This window comes from Dipodomys merriami, unplaced genomic scaffold, assembly GCF_024711535.1.
Source record: "Dipodomys merriami isolate MVZ:Mamm:240054 unplaced genomic scaffold, mDipMer1.0.p SCAF_114, whole genome shotgun sequence".
NCBI classification, from domain to species: domain Eukaryota; kingdom Metazoa; phylum Chordata; class Mammalia; order Rodentia; family Heteromyidae; genus Dipodomys; species Dipodomys merriami.
In genome coordinates, this window is record NW_027202427.1 from 1008516 (window position 1) to 1022279 (window position 13764).

Sequence of the window (13764 nt, forward strand, 5' to 3'; positions counted from 1 at the left end):
AGTGGTGAGGCCAAGACTAAGTATCTGTGTTCACTTTACATCACAGTGACAAAACACTTGAGAGAATCACCTTAGAAAAGGAATGGATTACTTGGCTCACAGTTTCCAACACATGCTCTACTACTTCATCCCAGTAAGGCAGAACACTGTGGCAATGGTAGCACAGGGAGGAGGCTACATACCTCATGGTGGCCAGGAAGCCAAGAGGTAGGCCGGAGGGGACAGAGTACCCCGTCAAGGGCATGCCTTCAGTCACCTGCTTCCCCCACTGGGCCCTACCTCCTGATGTTTTCACCACCACCCAGCAGTGTCATGGGCTGGACACCAAGTCTACAACACGTGGCCTTTGGAGAACATTCCATATCCAGTCTATAATACTACCCAAGGCCAGGAACGGAGCCAGGGCCGAGCTGAAATGACCAATTTTGAGGACTCTAGCTAATGTGCTGGCAACTCAGCCTACCCTAAAGCATACATTCTGTTCTCACAAAGTGAGGAGAAAGAAATCAAGAAAAGAGCCATCTTGCCTGCTTTGGCAGCCACATCAAAGGGCCCACTGAGATTTCCTCAGTGCCCAGAGTGTGTTGTCCCCAGAGGAGGAGCTGACTTCATGCTGTAATGGGTGGGGAGTCAGCGTGGCACTCAGCCCAGACCTATCAATCCACAGCTTGTAGCAAACCTGGGAACCCAACTTAAGTGCCATTCACTTCCTCCAGGTCTTGAAGGCTTTGTGATTTTCCAGTCTACTCTGTACAACAGAGACAACTCCCTTGGCACTGGGGATTGGAAGTTCCACTTCCAGTAGGATTTATTTTCCAAGTTGGGGATATGGGCTGTATGGCTGATTTGCTGGGGCACTATGGGCATGCCCTTCTGCTCTAGGCCTTCCTCAGTTTCCCTATATGAACAAGAAGCAATAGGCCTGTTTTCCAGAGGAGGAAAGAAGGGAGGGGACTCAGTTACTGAGCACCAACTTAGCACCAAGGGCTGTGCTGAGCACTTTGTACACATGAGTTTATCCCTAACATCTCTATGAGGGAGAGAACATACCTGACCTTCCCAGCACCAGTGCCACAGTAATTTGCTAATTGTATTTTGGTTTTCTTCCCCCTCCCCCCCCTGATATTCTTTGAGAGGATCATCTCTTACTTCAAGTCTCAGTGTTTTCCCCTAGTCCAGACATAGCCATATAACTCGACTAGCGCCATCCTCGGGTTTCAAGGACTGGGCATAAGACCTGGGCCAGGCCAATGAGAGTCAGCCCTGGGGCTTTTTGCTGCAAATATTGGAAAGAAGGTCTTAACCACATGACCATTCCTGAATTCTTCGGGGGGGAAAACTCAGCCTATTAACAAAGTAGACATAGAAGAAAGCAGTGAAGAGAAAGAGGGAGACAAACACATAGCAACTTCCTTTTCTATCTGCAGTGGGCACCATTGAGTCAGATCTGCCTCCTAAGATTGGTTCAGGTGTCTTTTCTGGCTAACGTTGGGGTTTATGTTACCTGCAATCTGGAATTATCATCCATATGACCGAGGCGTTATTATTTTCAATTTATGTAGGCAGGGAAACCATGAGCATTGAGTGTTGCAGAGCTCTTCCCATAGAGCCCAGCGTGGTAATTACGATGTTGGGGCTAGCTGACTGTATATTAGTTGCTTGCTTCCTCATGTCCTCATCCCATATTGCCTGAGCTGCTTCATGGAATATCAGTTCCAAATGCCACAACAAAGCATACCCTGGGCACCAGGGATTTCCCCATAATGTCTGACAGGCTGTTTCTTCTAAAAACTGCTGATCACCATGGGTGTCGCAGGCCTAAATCCATCCCGGGAAGTGAAACTTCCTGGGACTCGATGTAATCAGATGCCTTTGCTGACTTGCAGGAAGGAAAGAGAGGAGAGGATGGTGGAGCGGTCATTCCTCCACTTAGGCCTGTACGCCCCACAGCTGTGGAGAGGAAGCGCCTTTCCTTTAGAGTTTATAACAGGTGCAACCCTGGACGCTCTCCGTTCCAAAGGGTGCATTAGTTGGGTAAAGTGTAAACACGGAGATCTCGGAAGACCTCCGGGGTGTGGGACTCTGGGCATTCTGAGGCAGGCTACGTCCAGGTCAGAGCCTTGGATTCACGGCAGTCAGGATGGATGGCAGCTGTCCCTCGTCCAGCCACACGTCTGGCATTACCAGGGATCCTTGGAGCCCCACCTTGCCGAGGCTCGGAGTCCCTTTGCGTAACTGACACCACCGGACTGTACAACAGTCCTAAGAAGGTGAAGATGACAGATGGATGGCCTTGGCCCCTGGCACAGCTGCACAGCCGTCAGCTCAGTTCTAAAAGTTCCGTATGCGAGCTGCTCAACCCCGTGAGCTCCCGCTTTCTCGTCTGTGAAGTGAGACCAGAACAGGGGCCAAGGCGGCTCCTGCTCCCCTGGGGTGAGGCCTGAGTGAGGAGGTCCCTGCAGGGCGGCCGGGCGCCGTGTGATGATGGCTACAGTGGCAGGTGGGTCCCAAGGAAGGAGGTGAAAAACAGCCTCACTGCGCCTGTCATCCCAGCTACTCAGGAGGCTGAGATCTGAGGATCGCGGTTCAAAGCCAACCTGGCAGGAACGTCCGTGAGACTCTTACCTCCAATGAACCACCAGAAAACTGGAAGTGGCGCTGTGGCTCAAGTGGTAGAGCGCTCGCCTTGAGCTGAAGAGCTGAGGGACAGCGCCCAGGCCCCGAGTTCAAGACCCACGACCAACCAAAAAGCAAACCCCACCTCATCCAGGCCCATGTGACCCCACAACCTCCTCTCCTGGGAGGAGGCTAAAAGCCCCCCACGGACCCCACCCTCCTCTCCCTGTGGGCTTGAGTGCCCAGAGTCCAGGGGTGCTACCTGAAGCCACAACTAGTTTGCAGGTCCGAGCGGGGCTGTCCTGGCACCGGGGAAGATTGCGGGCGGAATGCCCTCCACTCCGCTCGGGAAAGGAGGACAAGGAAGAGAGGCCCTATGTTCCCGCGCCTGCCACCGCCACCGGCGGCCAGCATCGCAGTCCGCACCTTGACTGGGCCGCGGGCCGCCCGCGCAGCCCCTCGGAGTCGGGCGGGAGAGGAGACGAGTGGGCGCCCCGCGCCCGCGCACCCACGGCGGTCTCCACCGAGGGGCATCGCCATCTGGCTCTGGGTCCCCCTGCCGTGGACCTGGCCGAGCCAGCCGGGGTCCCCGTCTGACCCGCGGCGAACGCTTCCTTCGTGTCTGTCTGTCTGTCCTCCCGCGTGGCTCAGGAGCGGGGCTGGGTCAAGGCGGGGGTCCCGCCGGGGCTCGGCGCCCTTTCCAGACCCAGGGTGGCGCCGCCGGCGGTGGGGCGCGGGTGCGGCGCGTCGGAAGCGCTGGACCCGCGGGAGGCCGGCGGCTGCGGGGAGCCGCGGCGCGGGGGCGGGCGGACTCCTCCCCCGCGCCGCCTCCCGGAGCGCCCCCGCCGCGCGCCCAGCAGCCTGGCGGCCGCGGCCGGCCGCGCACCGCCAAACTTTCCCCGGAGCCGGCGGGCGCGGGTGAGTCTGGGCGCCGGTCCGCACGGGCCGGGGCGGGAGCGGGGCGCGCCGGCGGGCTCGGACCCTCGTACACCCGCAGGGCGGGGGACCTGGCGGTGGGGGGCGCGGAGGGGCTGCGGGGCGCCGCCCGCTCCGACCACGCGACGCGGCGCGGCGCAGCGAGCCCGCGGGCCTGCGCCCTGCCCTGCGCGCACCTGTGGCGCCCCGGCCGGGCCGGCCCGGCGCTGGGAGGGCGGCGAGCCCGCGGGATTCCCGGTCTGACCTCGCGGTCGCGGTGCGTTCCGTGCTGTGCCGGGCGCCGGCTAGCCAGCGTGGCGTTCAGCCCTCCGGGTCGTGCCTTCACACACCCATTCCTCAGGGAGGGAAACTGAGGCTCGGGGAAGGGAAAGTTGCGCACGACCTAGTGAAGGGGAGGGCCAGGGTTCTGAGCCGGTGTGCGGACCTGCTGAGCCGCTGCCGGCCCCCCGGGCTCCGCTCAGCCTGGCGGAGACCTGCGGGGCGAGGAGCGGGCCTCGGCGGGGGCCGGGCGGGGGCGGGGCCGTCCTGGCCGCGCGGGGAGCGGGTCGGGGCGGCTGTCAGGCCAGGGCGTGCGTTCTGGAACGGGGGCGCCCGGGCCGCTCTTTCCCCGGGCGAGGGTGGGAAGAGGCCCCGCTCGGCTTTGCGGAAAGCCCCGGGGCTGCGCGGCCGGCCGGGAGGCGCCCGGCGGGACGGCGGTGCTCCGGCAGGGGGCTCCCCGTACACCGAGCGCGCCCGGGCCCGGGAGCTGGGGAGGGCAGCTTGGCGGAGGCAGAAGGGTGGGGTCACCCGGAGCCTCTCCAGAGCCGAGGCCGGTCGGGTGAGGGTCTGGCGGGGAGGCTGGAGGACCCCGTTCGGCCTTTTTTTCCTGGAGGCTGCCGAGAGCTAGTGGCGATGGCGGGGGGCGGGGGACCCATCAGAGACCATATGACCCCGTTTGTTCAATGCCTTTCAAGGTAACTACCACTCTTGCCAGCTTCGTTGAGCAGACAGACCACCGAGACTCGGAGAGGTGAAGGAACTTGTCCAGGGTTCCGCAGCCCATCTGTGGCAGAGTTGGGATCGAATGACAAGCCCTGCCCGATTCCGATGGTCAGTGAAACTCGGTGGCCGCTGGAGCCTTGGATCCCGGCGGCCGGCGGTGCAGAGGCGCACAGAGCGGGATGCCAGGAGCAGAGCTCCCGTGCCCCCACCAGCGTCTGTCCAGCAGGGCTTGCTCTGAGGGCCCGCTGTGGAGTAGCAGATAATCCGCTAGCCCCCCGAGCTTGCTGGACCACCATGCAAGCCGCCCGGCTGCGGACCCGAGGCAGCGTCCTGCGCAGGCCGGTGTGCAAGGGAGGCAGGAGATGCTGGTGCTGCCGGTCCATGACTGCAGAGCCGGGCGGGGCTGGAGCCGGTGAACATCACAGGCTTCGTGTGCACGGTCAAGGCAGGGTTGGCTGGCCTGACGTGGCCGTTCCACAGCACAGAAATGCATGGTGGGAAGTTGGAGTCCGTGGGTTCCGAGATTGGTCTGCCTAAACCCCATGCTTTCTCTTAAGAGCCCCAGGCGTGCGAGATGCTATACCACTCTTTCTCAGGTTCCCCATTTTTGGAACGCAGGTATTTTTGGCTCCTTCCTCACTGGACTGGTGAGAGTTAAATACACTCATGCTGTTGAAGTGCTCTGCAGGTGTGGTGGTCGCCCTTATTGCTGTGGAGGCCTGGCAAGCCCGTCTGGGTGGCCTGCGAAGCCCAGCCTGGGAACCCCTGGCTTTGGTTTCCTGTCTGTAAAGGGAGTAGGTTTAGTTAGATAAAGTGTGTGCCACAGGTCTCACTGCTGCCGCAGAGCTTAAACCGCTGGAGAGCACAAGTCTCAGTGTAGAGTTGCACCAACTTCCAGCCCTGTGCGAAGCCTTGGGCGACACTGGGCATCGCCTCAATTGTCACCATTCTGGCTCCCGCCCGCTGTAACTTGAACATCCTGCTGGGCTTGGTTGGTTCCCAGGGTAGTCTTTGAACAAATGCCTTCTGAATGTCAGAAGAGCAAGCGGAGGAAAGGTTGTGAACTTTCCAAGTGTGGAAGATGCACTCAGAGTTCTGAGCTTCCCCCGCCCTCGCCTGAAACACTACACAGTGGAGTGCGAAGAGATCAGGGTTCCAACCCCAGCTTTGCCCCTTAGAGCTGAGTGACCCCCAGCATCATGCTGCACATGCCACCGACTGCGTTTCAGGATTCATGCCAGGGTGGATAGGCAGAGAGAAGCAGCAGCAGCAGCAAAAGCAGATAATATAAATGGCAAAGAATGACATGCAATTGTAAGTAATTCTCATTAGCATTCAGGCCAAGCATTAGCTGTAATTGCTCCTTCTCCAAGACGCTTTATCTGAAAGCTGTACCTGGCAGAGGATCATTCAAGCCCCAGTCACCTGCTGCCCTCTCTTTCACAGTGACGCTGGGCTCTGCTGAGTCTCTGGATGTAATTATAACAGATCTCCTGTTTCTTCTTCCTAAGTGACTCACTTCTGCCATTAATGGTGGCAGAGAACTCAGACACACACTCTGGAACAATGGCACTGATGCTGCAGGAGAGGGCAGAAGGCCTCATCTCCTTTGTGTCTCCACCCTCCCCTCTGTCTTCCAAGTGAGTGTGCCATGGGCCACTTGGGTCAGGGTGGAAGCTGTGCCTGTGAGCCTTAGAAGAGACTGTTAGAAGCCATTGCAGTCCCGCCAGGAGGAGGGGAAAGGAAGGTAGACAGGCGAGTGAAAAGTGTAGACTAATGCCCAGCCAGGCCATTAGTGAGGTAGGATTTTCTGCCTGTCTTCCCAACTAGCCATCTCTGTCTTATTCACAGCCTCACCACATGGAAGGCTGAAGAGAGAGGAAACAGAGGAGAAAGAACTTGTTAAACTGAGCCTCAGCTTTCTCATCTCGAAAATGGGGCCCATTGGGCTGGGAAGGTGGCTCAGTAGTAGAGCGCTTGCCTTGCATGCCTGAGGTCCTGGGTTCGATTCCTCAGCACCACATATGCAAAAAGAAAAAAGCCGGAAGTGGCGCTGTGGCTCAAGTGGTAGAGTGCTAGCCTTGAGCTGAAGAGCTGAGGGACAGCGTCCAGGCCCAGAGTTCAGGCCCCACGACCGGACCCCCCCCCCAAAAAAAGAAAGAAAATGGGGCCCATAAAGTGTCTGCCTAAATGGCTGAGAACTGGTGGGATTGGTGAAAGGTTCTAAGGAGGATAAGCAGAAGTGGCCTGGATGATTGATTGATTGATTGGTTGGTTGATTGATTGATTGATACACAGCTGGCCTAATCCAGGAGACAGAAGTCACATGAATGTCTTATATTTTATACAGCTCTCGCTAGCCTTGAGCTGAAGAGCTGAGGGACAGCGTCCAGGCCCAAGTTCAGGCCCCACGACCGGACCCCCCAAAAAAATAATATTTTATACAGTTCTCTATGAGGTGTTTTGATATTCATTAGCTACTAACTACTAGTCAGGAATTCCTATTCTTCTCTTACTGGTGAGGGAACTGAGGTGCAGAGAGGTGTGGGATGGTGGAAGAATGCCTCACCGCTCCATAGAAGAAGGAAATACACCAGAACCACAGCGCTTAGGGGCAAGGGGAGGTGGAATATAAATAAACCCAGGCTGCTCTGACTTCTAGGTCCTGACTGAGCTCTCTTTTGCCCTCTAGAGGGTGTAAGGTGTAGTGTTTCATCTTCCATGGATATGGTACCTTTCTTCAACTTTTGGAGCATTTTTAACCACCTTAACATCTCGTCATTTTGTCTTGGTAATTTGCACATGGTTTCTTAATTTTGTCTTGGTAATTTTGCACACCTATCATTATACAAATCCTTAGTTATTTGATATTTTATGCTGTTTTACATGTTGTATACATATACATGTGTAAAATTAATGTTTTGTACTCACTGGAGAAAAATTTGTAGATTTCATATTGATTTTGTATCCAGAATCTTAACAAAATCTCTTACTAGTTAAAAAAAACATACTCATGGGTTGTTGTTTTTTTTGTGGTTATGGGGCTTGAACTCTGGGCTTGGGCACTGTCTCTCAGCTCTTCAGCTCAAGGCTAGCGCTCTACCACTTGAGCCACAGCACCACTTCTGGTTTTCTGGTGAGATAAGTCTCACAGACTTTTCTGCCTAGGCTGGCTTTGAACCGTGATCCTCTGAGCTCAGTCTCCCAAGTAGCTAGGATTATATGCGTGAGCTACCTGTGCCCAGCCTCATGGGTTATTTTTAAAACATTGTATACATAATTGTAAGAGGTACAAGTAACAGTTTATTTCTTCCTTTCTAATTATTTTGTGCCTTCTTTCCCTGGTCCTTACTGTCCTGATGGGACCTCAGTGAGATGTACAAGATGCTATGTCAAAAAACAAACTTTGCAACTTTGGCAGGGAAGGGGAACGCGGGGGTGCAATGGGAAGGGATGGGAAGGGGAAACAAAGGAGGAGGCAACAATGCTTGATAAGAAATGTACTCATTACCTTGCCCATGTAATTGTAACCCCTCTGTACGGTATTTTCACAATTTAAGAAAAAAGTGATCATTTCATGTGAAATATGAAACCATTAGATATAATCAACTAGTACCCTAGGTGGATGGAATAGCTGACAGTGGCCAGCTGGCCTTTCATGGCTCTCATGGAGGAGCTGTTCATATTTGGTTAGTAAATACCATTTTACTCTAGATTTTGGATAGACAGTTGTCAGATTAAAGAAATCCCTTTCTAACAGTTGTCAGATTAAAGAAATCCCTTTCTATCTGCAGGTTTCTTAATATTTCTTTTCCTTTTAGTTATAAATGGAAGTAGAATTTTGACATACACTCTTTTTGAACCTGTCAAATGTCAACTGTATGCATGACCCTGGTTTTTGCAGTCTGAAAGAAATCCAATTTATGTCATCCCACAGTATTTTCATTGCCCTGTTATGTTTGCTAATCTGTTGTTTATGATTACCATAAGAGCGTATGAGTGAAATTCCCTGGTGGTTTTCTTGCTTGAGCTTATTTGTCAGGCTTTGGTGCCGATTGGAGGTGAGGTGGACAGGATGCCCCTTTCCTGTTGTCAGGAAGTTGCTTCTGCTGAGCCGTGTTCTTCGTGAGTGTTCAGTGGCAGTCAGCAGGGAGCTTCCAGTGGGGAAGCCTTCCAATGGAAGGTGGGAGGGAAAGCCAGTTTCAGACAGCACCAAGAAGCTCAGGCTGCCTGGGTGGAAATGGAGACTGCCAGCCTGTCTGTCCCGGGGCTTTGAGGAAAGGCCAGTGAGGCACTGGGTGCGGGTCTGGTGGGAGGGCACTGAACCCAGGGGGAAACCTGGCTGCTGTGAGCTGTACTTGAGTCTCCTGCTTCTGAAGATGCTGCTCTGGCCTGCAAGGCACAGGTGAGCTGCTCCTCCCTGTGGGCATGGGTGGAGGACTTGACCTCCTCATGTCCAGTGGGTCATAGAGACTTCTGTCCTGCGACCAACTTTTGTGGAATGCCCACACTGTGACCTAAGGCACATGACCTCCAGCTACTTCACTCACTTTCCCTTCTGACCTTCTCCCCTGGGGAGTTAGATTCCAGAAAGTTTCTCAGCTGGCCTGTTCCCTGAGACCTCTTTTTAGAAAGTGTCATGCACTGTCTAACTTGAATCATCACAGTGCGATGACCTGCCTATTGTCCCCATCGTCCCGAGTAGGAAAATCAAGGGTACTAGTTGATTATATCTAATGGTTTCATATTTCACATTTTTTTAATTGTGAAAATACTGTACAGAGGGGTTACAATTACATGGGCAAGGCAGTGAGTACATTTCTTATCAAGCATTGTTGCCCCCTCCTTTGTTTCCCCTTTCCCTCCCTTCCCATTGTGGCCCTGGCCCCCTCCCACCCACCCCCCCCCCGACCGCGTTCCCCCTCCCTGCCAAAGTTGTAAAGTTTGTTTCTTGACATAACGACTTGTACATCTCACTGTTGCAATGGGTCCACCTGTATCCCTATTTAAACAATTTGTTTTTTAAAATGATCACTTTTAACACATTTGGGTCTTGGTGTAAGATAAAGGTCTAAATTAGAAGTGGAGGTATGGCTTCAGTGGCAGAGCACTTGATTAGTAAGTTCAAGTACATTGATTTTCTTCTTACACATGTAGACAGCTGTTTCCATCCTGCTCCTCTTCTGCTTACAGAATCTTATCCACCCCTCTTTCGTGTCCCCTGGGCAGTACTGCATTTCATTGTGTCTCAGGAGCAGAGCCATGAGTGGCTGCCAGCGCCAGGGAGCACTGTCAGCTTGGTTTCGATCTTGGGCCTTTGGTACCTAGCTTAGAAAGCCCAGTCATTAGCAGCAGGCTCATCCCAGGCAGTCCATACTCATCCTTTGGGCTGGTTCTGGTGGCTGACCAATGGACAGGGTGGTGGCAGGAAAGAGGTATCCCAAGATACCTCATGCATATGGTTTGAGTTTGGTCTCCTTGGCATTCCTGTGACCACAGCCAGCCAGAACTGGATGAGGGGTCATCAGAGGCTTTCTGCACAGGTCACAGGTCACAACAGGTGCTGAGCAGTGGGAACTGTACCTCCTGGCTCTGTGGGTAGCTTGACCTGTGTGTGTTTCTATGGCTAGTGAACATGTCTGCAGCCTCCTCTTTTTTGTCTTTTCTTTTCTTTCATAGTCTTCCAGGCAGTTTTCCTATGGTTTCTGTTTCAGCAGAGCTTCTTTTATTTTCTTGTTGGCTTTTCTTTGTTATTGAAGAGACTCACAGGTCACCAAAGATACTCTGCTGTTCCCCTCAGTCTATGTGAGATGTGATGCTAAGGCCAGGCCAGGCCTGTGGTCTTGAGTTTTTTAATGTGAATCACTCTCAAGCTCTAAGGGAGCCTCTTCCTTCTCTGTCCGTGGGCTCTAATTGCCTATGTGGCAGGGTGGCACCAGTGGGTTTCCCAGGGGCCTCTGGGTAGAACTCAATATTGGCCTCCTGGAAGGACTATAGAGAGGCTAGGTCTTTGCAGTGCTTCCGGAGAGACCATCAGCGCAAATCTGAGTGGAGGGATGAATTCTGCATTTGAATCAGACCATTATAATTTCTCCCTGAAAACAAGTTCGTGTAACACAGGAAGAGGCAGGGAGACAAAATACAATTGCACATTGAAATTGAGCCGTGTGAACAATACGATAAATTCAGTCTGTGGTTAAGAGGTTCCAGGGCCCGGAGATCTAGGGTAGGGTTCTGGCTCTTGGTGGGCCCTGGGAAAGTCATCGACTTACTGGCGCCTTGTGTACCCCACCACACAGACAGTGAGTGGCAACACAGGGACGATTTGTCATTATGTTAATGTCAGCATGGTGGTTCCATAGAACTACAGAGGCAGCTGTTAATAAATGTGGTGCAGCCTCCGTGCGGCGTACAGAGTTCCTGGAGTTCCACAGCCACTGTTCTCCTCACCACTCACACGCTGCATCGTCCAGCCCTGCCCTCCGCCCGCTTCTAGGGAGTGAGTGTTCCGTTTAGGGGTAAGCCCTAGATCTGTCATATACTGCACTAGTCCTGTTGTCCCTACACCTGCTCTGTGGTTAGGGTGTGTGTGTGTGTGTGTGTGTGTGTGTGTGTGTGTGTGTGTGTGTGTGTGTGTGTGTGTGTGTGTGTGTGTGTGTGTGTGTGTGTGTGTGTGTGTGTGTGTGTGTGTGTGTGTGTGTGCGCGCGTGTGTGTGTGTGTGTACGTGCGCGCGTATGCTTTCAGATTTCATCTCAGTTTAACTGAATTGTTTTAGATTTTTTGGGTTTTTTGTTTTTTTGTTTTTTCCAGTCCTGGGGCTTGAACTCAGGGTCCAGGCACTGTCCCTGAGCTTCTTTTGCTCAAGGCTAGCATTCTACCTCTTGAGTCACAGTGCCACTTCTGGCTTTTTCTGTGTATGTAGTACTGAGGAATCGAACCCAGGGCTTCATGCATGCTAGGCAAGCACTCTACCACTGAGCCACCTTCCCAGCCCTTGTTTTAGGTTTTTGAGACAGACTGGTCTTGAAGTAGCAATCCTGCCTCTGCCTCACAAGCACACTGGGCATGTACCATGTCCAGCTGTTTAACAGTGTTTAAACGTACCAATACTTAACGTTGGTTTGTGATTGCTCAATAACATGCTGTGCATGTTTGTAGGCAAGGCAACTGGCTATACCATATAGCTTGTGTGTAGCAGACAACGCCTTCTGGGTATGTGTAAGTACATGCTATGGTGTTAGCAAACAACCAAGCTGACTACAAATTCCTTTATCAGATGTTTCCCTGTTGCTCAGTTGACACACTGACAATTACCTTCTAGGATTGTCACAGTGTTAAATGAGTTGTGAGGCTTGAGTGAATTAATATTTGCGAAGCATTTTTAACAAAGTCTGGTATAGTATTGTGTTTATTAGCCGGGCGCCGCGCCGGTGGCTCACGCCTGTAATCCTAGCTACTCAGGAGGCTGAGATCTGAGGATCACGGTTCAAAGACAGCCCTGGCAGGAAAAGCCATTAAGCTCTTATCTCCAGTAAACCACCACAAAAAATGCAGAAGTGGCACTGTGGCTTAAGTGATAGAGTGCTGGCCTTGAGCTGAAGAGCTGAGGGACATCACCCAGGCCTAGAGTTCAAGCCCCACGACTGACCCCCCCCAAAAAAAAAAAAAATATATATATATATATAATGTTAATTAAGCCAATAAATATATGGAATTCTTTTCTCCCGAGAAACTGGGTTTCTTTTTTTGGTCAGATTCCAAAAACAATTGTACTCGTATATTCCTGGGCCAGTGGTTTCTGTGGAAAGGTTTCTTAGAGCCTTCGATTTATTGGAGCATGTGCCGCAGACCACTTCACTGAGCCTCTCCAAGGGAAGACTGCACAGAAAGAAAAGCTAACTGGCTTTGTGGCTCTGCTGCAGATTTCAGAGTCTTGACCTGGGCTCGCATCCTGAGGCCGCCTGTGGAGCCAGTGCTTTGGCCTCAGAGGGAGCATTTTTTGACTGTCCTGGGCTCAGTTTCCTCATCTGTAAAAGGGGAACAACAGTAATGCCCATCTGACAGCAGGTCTTGGGAATCCACATGCCTTCTCCTCAGAGAGAGAAACCTCTCTGCCCTTCCTGCCCAGCTTCTTGTTGTGCATTTAGTTTCATGGCTCCAGTAGGGTGCTGACAGCGTTCCTCTGGTTCGGCGGCACCCACAGGACCTCCCTGGTCACCTGGACCTAGTAGGTGCCCAGTAGAAGCCACTCTGTGAGGCAGCAGTGAGACCCGAGAGAGGCGGCGCCTCACTCGTGTCTGTGGCTGCGGCCCACCATCATGGTGACTGCCTCACACAGCCTGGTACTGCGCTGCTCGTGGACTTTGGGACTGAATGGTTTTGGGGACATTTGGAAAGTAGTAGGAAACTCTGGGCCAAACTAAGTTCTTTCCAGTGTTGTTTCCAAGAGCTCAATAAATATTTGTCAGTCATTTATCGATTCATTCTCACAGCACCTGGCACCAAGCTTGACTGAAGCCCTGGGCAGCTCCATTAGCAAGTGAGAAACACAAGACAGACAGATGGGGTTTCCTGCCCCCTGGGTGTTCCTGTTGGGGGCTGGGAGACGCTGATACTCACAGCACAGCTTTGCCCAGCCTGCGATCTGTCCAGCAGAGAATGAAGACAAAAGCGAGGCAGCTGGAGAACAAAACGTCACAGTTACTGCTAATCAGAGTGCCCAGGAAGCATGTGGGCTGTCTGTGCGGAAGGGCAGAATTGGCCAGGGTTCCTACCCAGGTGCGGGCAGCATTGGGTGCTGCCTGGCAGCCCTGTCCTTCTTGGTAGAAGGCAGGTAGCACACAGGGCCCCACAGGCAAGCTGGCTCCTGAAGTAGCAGAGCAAGGGCTGAGTGTGCTTGCCAAATGTCTTTCAGATTTGCCCGTAAATACATGGCACCAAGTGGGGACCTACGGGAGAGCACATGAGGAGGAAGGTCGTGACTCCCCCGTCATGTGGAAGGGGCAGGACTGGCATTTCCCAGGCAGGGGCAAGGGAGAGGCAGCCGAGGTCGCAGGTCCTTGCTTGTTATCTTCTTATCTGTGGGTGGAAAAATCATGTCACTGGCCATTCTGGAGCCCTCACTCCAGCTGCTGGAGGAGGGAGCTGCTCTCAGGCCACCCAGCCCTCTGCAGCTGTGTGAGGTGAACGTTCTCACCCAGTTTATAGATGGGGGAACTGGGACTGGAGGT

General features: G+C 53.3%; 1 protein-coding gene across 1 annotated transcript in view; it reads left to right on the top strand.

Moving 5' to 3' along the window:
* The first annotated feature begins 2442 nt into the window (after positions 1 to 2442).
* Positions 2443 to 13764, top strand: part of LOC138822705 (histamine H1 receptor-like) — a 62622-nt gene continuing 51300 nt past the window's right edge. Inside the window, exon 1 of the mRNA XM_070015568.1 lies at positions 2443 to 2500. The gene's annotated coding sequence lies outside the window, so the exon portion shown is untranslated. The remainder of the gene's footprint in view (positions 2501 to 13764) is intronic.